The sequence below is a fragment of the Amborella trichopoda genome, chromosome 4 (assembly GCF_054954075.1).
Source record: "Amborella trichopoda isolate Santa Cruz 75 chromosome 4, AtrichopodaSantaCruz75HAP2 v2.0, whole genome shotgun sequence".
Lineage (NCBI taxonomy): Eukaryota > Viridiplantae > Streptophyta > Magnoliopsida > Amborellales > Amborellaceae > Amborella > Amborella trichopoda.
The window spans coordinates 54,935,310-54,943,365 of record NC_142339.1 but is presented as its reverse complement, the minus strand read 5'-3'; the positions used below and the strand labels follow the sequence as shown (position 1 = coordinate 54,943,365).

At 35.3% G+C, this 8,056-nt stretch overlaps 2 long non-coding RNA genes across 2 annotated transcripts; one reads left to right on the top strand and one right to left on the bottom strand.

The window, feature by feature from the left end:
- Positions 1-616: 616 nt before the first annotated feature.
- Positions 617-2,316, bottom strand: LOC148782600 (uncharacterized). The gene is made up of 2 exons (XR_016054885.1): positions 1,517-2,316; positions 617-1,327 (listed from the first exon to the last, which is right to left on the bottom strand). It is a non-coding gene; the product is annotated as an uncharacterized LOC148782600 (long non-coding RNA).
- A 122-nt stretch (positions 2,317-2,438) lies between these two features.
- Positions 2,439-4,020, top strand: LOC148782599 (uncharacterized). The gene is made up of 2 exons (XR_016054884.1): positions 2,439-2,512; positions 3,131-4,020. It is a non-coding gene; the product is annotated as an uncharacterized LOC148782599 (long non-coding RNA).
- Positions 4,021-8,056: the final 4,036 nt, after the last annotated feature.

Below are 8,056 nucleotides of genomic sequence, written 5' to 3'. Positions count from 1 at the left end.
AACCATTCATCTTTTCCTCTAGAAAAGAGTAAAACCAATGGGTAAAATTATTGCTTCAAAATTTGGTATTTTTAGTTTTAAAAATTTATTTATTTACATATTAATGATATGAGTGGTGATTCTGTAGGATTTTTTCTTACTCATGTGTAAGACTTTAAAGGATCATCATTAAAGTTGGTACGGAACTCTAGAAAAGTTATTACAAGATTTGATTTTTTTATAAAATTATATCAAATTTAATGATGATCTTTTGGGGTTTTATACATATGGGTGAGAGAGGGTCTTATAGGATCATTTCTCTAATGATCTCCATATTAAAGATTATTTACTCCTTAAAAATTAAGGGCCAAAATCCATTTTAAAAATGGATTATTAAGAGGGGCAACATTTCTACGTAGAAACCGTGTCTGTTCCATAATGCTCAGAGATACATTTTATGGGAAAAAGGATTTCATGCTCCAGTGGGATTTAATGAAAGTAAAAAGACTAATAGAACAGGTATCTCCATGAAATTAAACGTAAAAAAGTTTTCATCAAGTTGTCAATGGCCAAATTCATAAGCTTGCACTATTTCACTGCTTCAAAGAGTGCTACTTTCACTTAAAAGTTACTTTCACTTAAAAGTAAGATCTCTTTCATCTCAAGGAAAACAAAGCACATTCGTCCCTCACAAAGTACCAGAGTCTAAAATAAAAAGCCCCAAAGTAACAAAGTCCAAAATAATAAATAATTGAAGGTCCGGATCCAATGCAGATTACTCAGAATGAGCAAACTATGATTAAAAAAAATAGGAGAGTCCCATGATACAAATAGAAAGCACATGAGGAACATGATGTCCAGTTCAGAATATTTTTATCCAGAGCCACAAAGAAACAACACGCAGTTACTGGGTATCGAAATTTCGCGATCCATCTCGAAGAGTTCCTGCATTTAAAGAGATCTAATACTACCATGCAAAGACCTGGCCAGCTTCATATGGAAGAGAAACATTCCAAGCTATTATGTGAAATTTTCATTATAAACATAAAACTTGGAAGATGCTTTTGATGCTTTGGATTTTAGTAACCAGCTGCTTTATCATGCTATTGCTAGCCAAATGCATGTCAATTTTTAGCAACCATAAGTATCATATCTCTCCTCATGGGTATTTACTAGAAAGTTGGAGATATAACTGGTTGTCGAGTTTTCGACAGATGGAAACATGGTTCTCACTTTCTGGTTGCTATCAGTAACTTGCTTCACTGTTAATAGTAGCATCAGCTCTTCCAAAAACAACAAACCAGAACAAATTCCGGTATATCCCATTCTAACTCCCAACAAGTAAAATCTATAGAGAACAACAATAAGGTTAGAGAGAATGTAACTATACACGTAAGTAAAATCTTAAACATCACTGCCAAGTGCAGGAGTAGCAAAAACAGAAGGCGATGTACATATACTAACTGAAATTAAAATGCAAAATGTAATAATTTAGAAGAAAAAACTAAGAAACATCCAAAACTCGGAATTCTCTTACCTTCTAAGTCGTCATGAAGTTGATCTTGCGGCTTGTGTTGTCTGCAGAGAGCTACGACGCTTGCCCCCGGTGCTTAATGCTGATTTTGATGCAATAGTGGCAACATGAATCACAAATAAATATCTTTAGCCATTTCTGAGATGGAGGCAACATTCCATTGCCGCTTGCCGCTGGTGCAGGATGTTGAAATCTAGATCTATGGAAAGATGGTTTCATCGAAATATCTGTCCTATTCTCACTTTCTGAGTTGGTTGCTAGAACTGTCCTGAATGATTTGTCAGATCTTTTGTTCTTTACCTGTCTCGAACGCAAAAACCACAACTAGAAAGAGATGCCCTGCCACCCAAACTACACAATGTTGAAAATGGATGATTCTTCATCCTTGTATTTTTGATACAAGGAGGTAATAATTATCATCGACCCTTATATTTAATATAATGGTGGAGGGATTGTTTGGGCACAAAATTCAAAACAAAACTTATTGAATGTTGTGATGCAATTTCATCTATAGGATTTCACATCCAATAGCAAAAAACAATTTTGACGTCCGTGTACAAAAAATAAAGGGTATTGTAGTATACAATTCCAAAAAAATAATGCCTTAGGGCTGCACATAGATCACCCAATTTTTGGACGGTGAGATCAAGGTATTTAGGTGCTCAAGATTTTGTTTTTTTTTTAAAAACTCAACTGTTCTAAACTGGATCCCAAAATTTTAGATTAATAAATTTCTTAGAAGTAGGTCATTTGCCCGAGAGAGTAAATATATTTTATTTTATATGAGAGCATAATATATTTGCTTTAGTTCCCTTGAATTATCAACAAATAAATAAAGTGTGATTCGATATATTAAAGTGAAATGGGAAACGTTGTTGATGATCTTCTTTGTTTCCTCTTCAGCTGATACCAACGTTTCTGATTTATATACTACTTCTTGAGTCTTGAAGGCATTATTGCCCCTCAATTGCTGGTGCCCATGGCTAAAGAGGAAGTGAAGTGAGTTGCATTTGATTTACTGTTTTTAAATGTTAAATCAATGATGTGAGAACCGGATCGGACCGGCCTGTTCGACCGGTGAACCGGTACCAAGACCGGTTCGGTTCTGTCAATGAACCGGGGAGGACCTTGAATAGACGATGAACAAGGTGAACCGGTCAGTCCACCAATTCTGCATTGAACCGACCGTGGTTCAACTTTGGTCCAAATGGCTTTCTTTTAATGAACCCGTAAATTGGTGTGAAGACCGGTCCTATTCAGTAAATGAACTAGGGAGGACCTTGAACGGGGCGATGAACCGGTGAACAGACCGGTCCATCGGTTCTGCATTGAATTGGCTAGTCCAAATGGTTTTATTTTAATATTATAGAGATTCTACAAGGCAGGACTTTCAAATTTTATTATTTTTTATTAATCAGTTAATTTCTTAGCCCGGTCCGACCGGTTGACTAGTCCGGTTCCCCCGGTCCGGCCGAACCGATGCCTTCATCTGTTTGGTCCTGACAACATTGTGTTAAATAACATCCAAACCCTATTTTGCTTCACAAGAAGCTCGAAAGTTGAGGAGATATTGCTTGGGTTCCTAATCTTACATTTCAATTCGCGGCGAGATGACAGGAAAATGATGGGGTGGGGGTTCACATAATTCCTGATAAAGAAGAAGAAGATACTAGTGCCCCTTTCAGGACAAGAAGAAGGCTTGGTGTGGTCAAGTCAATTGGAGAGAGCACTTTTTTTCCATTCATAACAAGCACTGAATCTGCAACGGACCCCTCTAGCTCGCGTCGATTATGATCAGTTATTCTCTCTTGGAGGCTTTTGGAATCAACAGGTCGAAAAATTTTGTGGACAAGGCCTTCGGTGGTGTAACAGATGCTCGACTTCTTGAAACCAATAAAAAATGATTCCAACTCCATTCAAGTTGAGCATGTTTTGGCCTGATCTAGCCATTATATGCTCCCTTCTCTAGAGACCTCTTTTAAGGGGTCCTTGTCCATATATTCTCTCAACTTGATGATCATATCCCAGGGATATGTGCAAGTGAATTTGTAGCATTTCTGTGGTTGGTGTGGCCTGAATTATTGAAGTTGCGACAAATTATAAGATGTTTCGGAGGCGATTTTATGCCTTTAAGAGCTGTAACTCGTGAAATGCAGAACTGAAAGAGTACAATTTTTAGCGCGTTTGGAGATCGATCAGTCATAGTTTTTGGTGAAGAAGGAAACTAAAATATAAGCAATGAAATAGTTTGATGGAGTAGGATCTATTCGTGTTCTCCACTGCTTGTGATCATTTTACAAAAACAACAGCTCCGTGATCATTTGAGCACTGGCCCCCTGCCCATCCAGCCCACAGACCGTCAGGGCACATTTTGCGGCCTAGGCCTTATTTCTTTAGGGCTGGGACCTTTGGGCAGTACAGGGCCGGACCTGCCGGCCCATTTCCACCCTACATACAATGTTGTCTTTGATCATTAAGTAATATCGTTGCACAAAATTGGTGAACAAGAATAGGTAAATCTAATCATTTACAAATTGAGCCTCTAATCATGTGCTTTCAAATCCAAGTTTATGGTTAGTTTTCATGGGGCGCATTTCCAGTGAGGGACCATTTATGGTTGTGTGGTCCTTTTGGGTGTCACTTAGATCCCTAAGCAGGAGATGAGGGGCCGCTGTTTTGTGAGAAAGATGAAAACCTTTATGTTTGGCCTCTGCAATATTGAGTTCTTGCACTTTTTCATACATGATAAAACATGAATTCAGGATAAAACAGGAATTATTTTGATTTTTTTCGCACACAAAGCGGCGGTACTCTCTTGTGCAGCAAAAAGGAGATCAAAGGTAACTTCCAAAGAAGTCACTAACACACATTTCTGAATCATGAATGCTGCCAAAATGCCTCTGTGGTTAGGCATCCAACACAAGCCCTAAAAGTCCAGTTTTAATCCACTTGCAAAACACTGTAGATGGGAAAATTTATCAAAATACATATAAGAGATCAATTATTAACATTATACCTGTAATTATTAATTTACTTTCAAAATACCGTGTGCAGAAATAGTTGAAAACGGTCTTATTAGATTATCAAAAAGTTAGGTGTATTATAATAAACTCCCCCTCATTTATTGGGAAGCTAAATTCACATTGATTTAAACATAAGTTATCCAAATTGGGAGCATATAAGTTTATATGTACGGTAATCCACATTAGGGTCCTGAAATGGGGCTGAGGTCGTGGTGGTAGCACGCCTCATGCCTTAGTCACACGTCGTCCTCTCCAATCCCACTGATAGCTTTCAAAAACTTAACCATGTAAAAATTGGGCAAGGTCCTATATTCCCCATTAAATTACCCAAAATAAAAATCCCCATTAGGTTAATATTATCACTCCATTTGATTGAATGATGACCCATTGAATAACAAAGATCACCATCCCTCCATTTTATTGAATGATGACCCATTGAATTACCCAAAAGGTGATGGACTACTACGTACCTGTACCAATCTAAATTCAGCAAGGACTAATAAAATCAGCTCTTAAATCCAAAGCTTTTCACAAATCCTATATCAAGTTAGAGGGACCTCAGAATTTTATGAAAAGTTTGGCTGTCCCCCGTTCTCTCTCTCTCTCTCTCTCGTAGTGTGATGGGAATAAGGTTAACTTTATCTTGTAAAAGTTTTGTAGTGCTTTTTTATTGAAATACGGCCAGAAACGCTTAACGACTACCATACTATTTTTATACATACTTATTTTATCTTGAAAAATAAGTGGTTAATTTTGCGACTATGTTATTTCAATAGATATTTTTATTTAGCATAGCTATTTACAAAAGGGTGTGTTTTGTATAAGCTATCAATATTAAACAATCAAAGTAAGTGGCAGCTCTAAATTTGCTTAGAAGATGTAATATTGGCTATGGAAATTCTTAGAATAGCCTGGGAATCCATTTTTATATGTAATTATGAAACTTTAAACTTAAAAAAAATTACAGATCTATAAACATTTAAAAAACTTGAAAATGAACAATCTAGACACTGTGTTATAAGATGCATTGTTTTTAAAACTTGAAGTCTTTTTTTTTTCAATATCATTAAATCTCGAAGTCCAGAAAATCGATTGGAGAGCTCTCAAACATCGCAACAACATTTTTCTAAAAGGCTTTAGGGAATTCACCCTTAACTAACTTCCAAAGCTATGCACCACTCAGACTTTGGGGTAGGTTTGGACAATTCGTTGTTAAAAGTGGGAACTGGTTGGACTTTAACCTTTGAACCAATTATTGGAGAGGGAAGGAGGGGAGAGAGAGAGAGAGAGAGAGAGTATGAGAGGTACTGATTGAGGAATCTAGAGAGAGAGAGAGTATGAGTGGTATTGATTGAGGAATCTAGAGAGAGAGAGAGTCTGAGTGGTGTTGATTGAGGAATCTAGAGAGAGAGAGAGTCTGAGTGGTGTTGATTGAGGAATCTAGAGAGAGAGAAAGAGAGTATGAGTGGTGTCGATTGAGGAATCGTAGAGGGGGAGAGTGGCCCTTCCATGTTAGGTTATGCTTTGAAAAAGTTGGAAGTCGTTCCTACTTTAAAGGAGAGATGGCCACCAATCCATTTATTATATTCAAAGTGTCAAACTTTGCGTTTCCCATGCAAACTCCATTGCATGTAAAAGCTGCACCATGCAAATCCATATATTGATAGAGACCGAGAGCTAGTCGGTAGCCTTAAAGTTGAGTGTAACAATTTATGTGAGAAATTTGTCAAATATATCTAATTTATTAATTATTAAATGTGATAGTTTATGTGAGAAATTTATCAAACTATATCTAACTATATTGATGTTTCAATATCACATGTGATTTATATTAGACATTGATCCTAAACAACCAAAGTAAGGTGTATTTTCAAATTCTACCACTTTTGATATCGAAAATTCATATAATGGCTTCTATTTTTTTCTTAATTATAAAATTTAAAGTTTAAAAAATAGTGCAGATCGAACACATTTAAATTTTTTGAAAAAAGACGATCCAGATGATATGTTAAAGATGCACTATTTTTAAGACTTGAATTTTTTTTTTTATATCTATAATTATGACAATCGAGATGATCAAATGGATAGTTTTCAGACATTGTTTTTCAGGTCTGCCTTGCTTTTATAGTACAAGGTTGATGCTTTATGTTTTTTGACAATATTTGTCAAAATTAAATAAAAATTAAGTGCAATGTTAAACAGTTCATCCCTTTGCATTTGTCTAAGCTTAATTTGTAGTTTACTTAGTGGGACACACAAGAGAGAAAAAAGGTCACCAGAAACTTCAATTATTGATTGTCGTTCACTTAGTGGGGTACCAACATCAATTTAATACTAGTTGATTCTCCCTTCAATATTTGCTAATTTTCGAATAACTTGTTGCATTATAATCCTCACATTTACTTTAGAGAGAGAAAACGGTGCCGCCCAGTATGGTCCTTCGTGTCGTTCGTGTACAAGGCCATATGCATCATTTATTTTGGTGACACTTCCTTTTCGGTTCTATCGTTACTCTCTCTATATACATAATCATAAATAATTTTATGTTCACACTTAATGGGCCTACATATTTAAGAAAGGGAAAAGTTTATATAGAGCTGAGGCTCTAAACAAATCAAATTAGAGCCCACCTCAAAAGTTTAACTTGAAAAGGTTGTTTTGGTGCCTAAATATCCTTAAATTGATCATCTCGACATCAAGATGCATGGACATGAGAAAAAAAATGGATTTCAAGTTTTGGAAATAGTACATTTTGTAAGACATTTTTGGATTGTCAATTTTCAAGATTTTTATAGATCTGTCGATCTACGCTATTTTTTAGGCTTTAAATTTTATAAATAAAAATAAAAATATATTTTAAGACTATCACAAAGATTTCTAGTATTGAAACTACATTTCTCGATACTATTTGAAGGTAGGCTCTAATTTGATTGTTTGGAGCCTAGGCTCTATACAAATTACACTTCCAAACAATTAAATTAGAGCCTACCTTCAAATAGTATCGAGAAATGCAGTTTTAACACTGAAAATATTTTTGATAGCCTTAAAATATATTTTTATCTTTATTTATAAAGTTTAAACCTTCAAAAATAGTGTAGATCAATAGATCTGTCAAAACTAGAAAATCTTGAAAATTGAAAGTCCAAAAATGTATTACAAAATACACAATTTTTAAAACTTGAAATCCATTTTTTTCTCATGTCCATGTATCTTGATGTGGAGATGATGAATTTGAAGATATTTGGGCATGAAAACAATCTCTTCTAGGGAAATTTTGAGGTAGGCTCAAATTTGATTGTTTAGAGCGTCGGCTCTATATAAACTTTTCCCTTTAAGAAATGGTGCCGTTTATAAGCGTGAGGCTCTAAAAAATCATAGTGAGGCACCTTCAAATAGTGCCGAAAATGTTGTTTCAATGTCAAATTTTTTTATGATGACCTGAAAATTTATTTTCATCTCTAATTATAAAATTTAAAGATTCAACATCGAAACAACATTTTTTAGTGAACCTTTAGAAGGT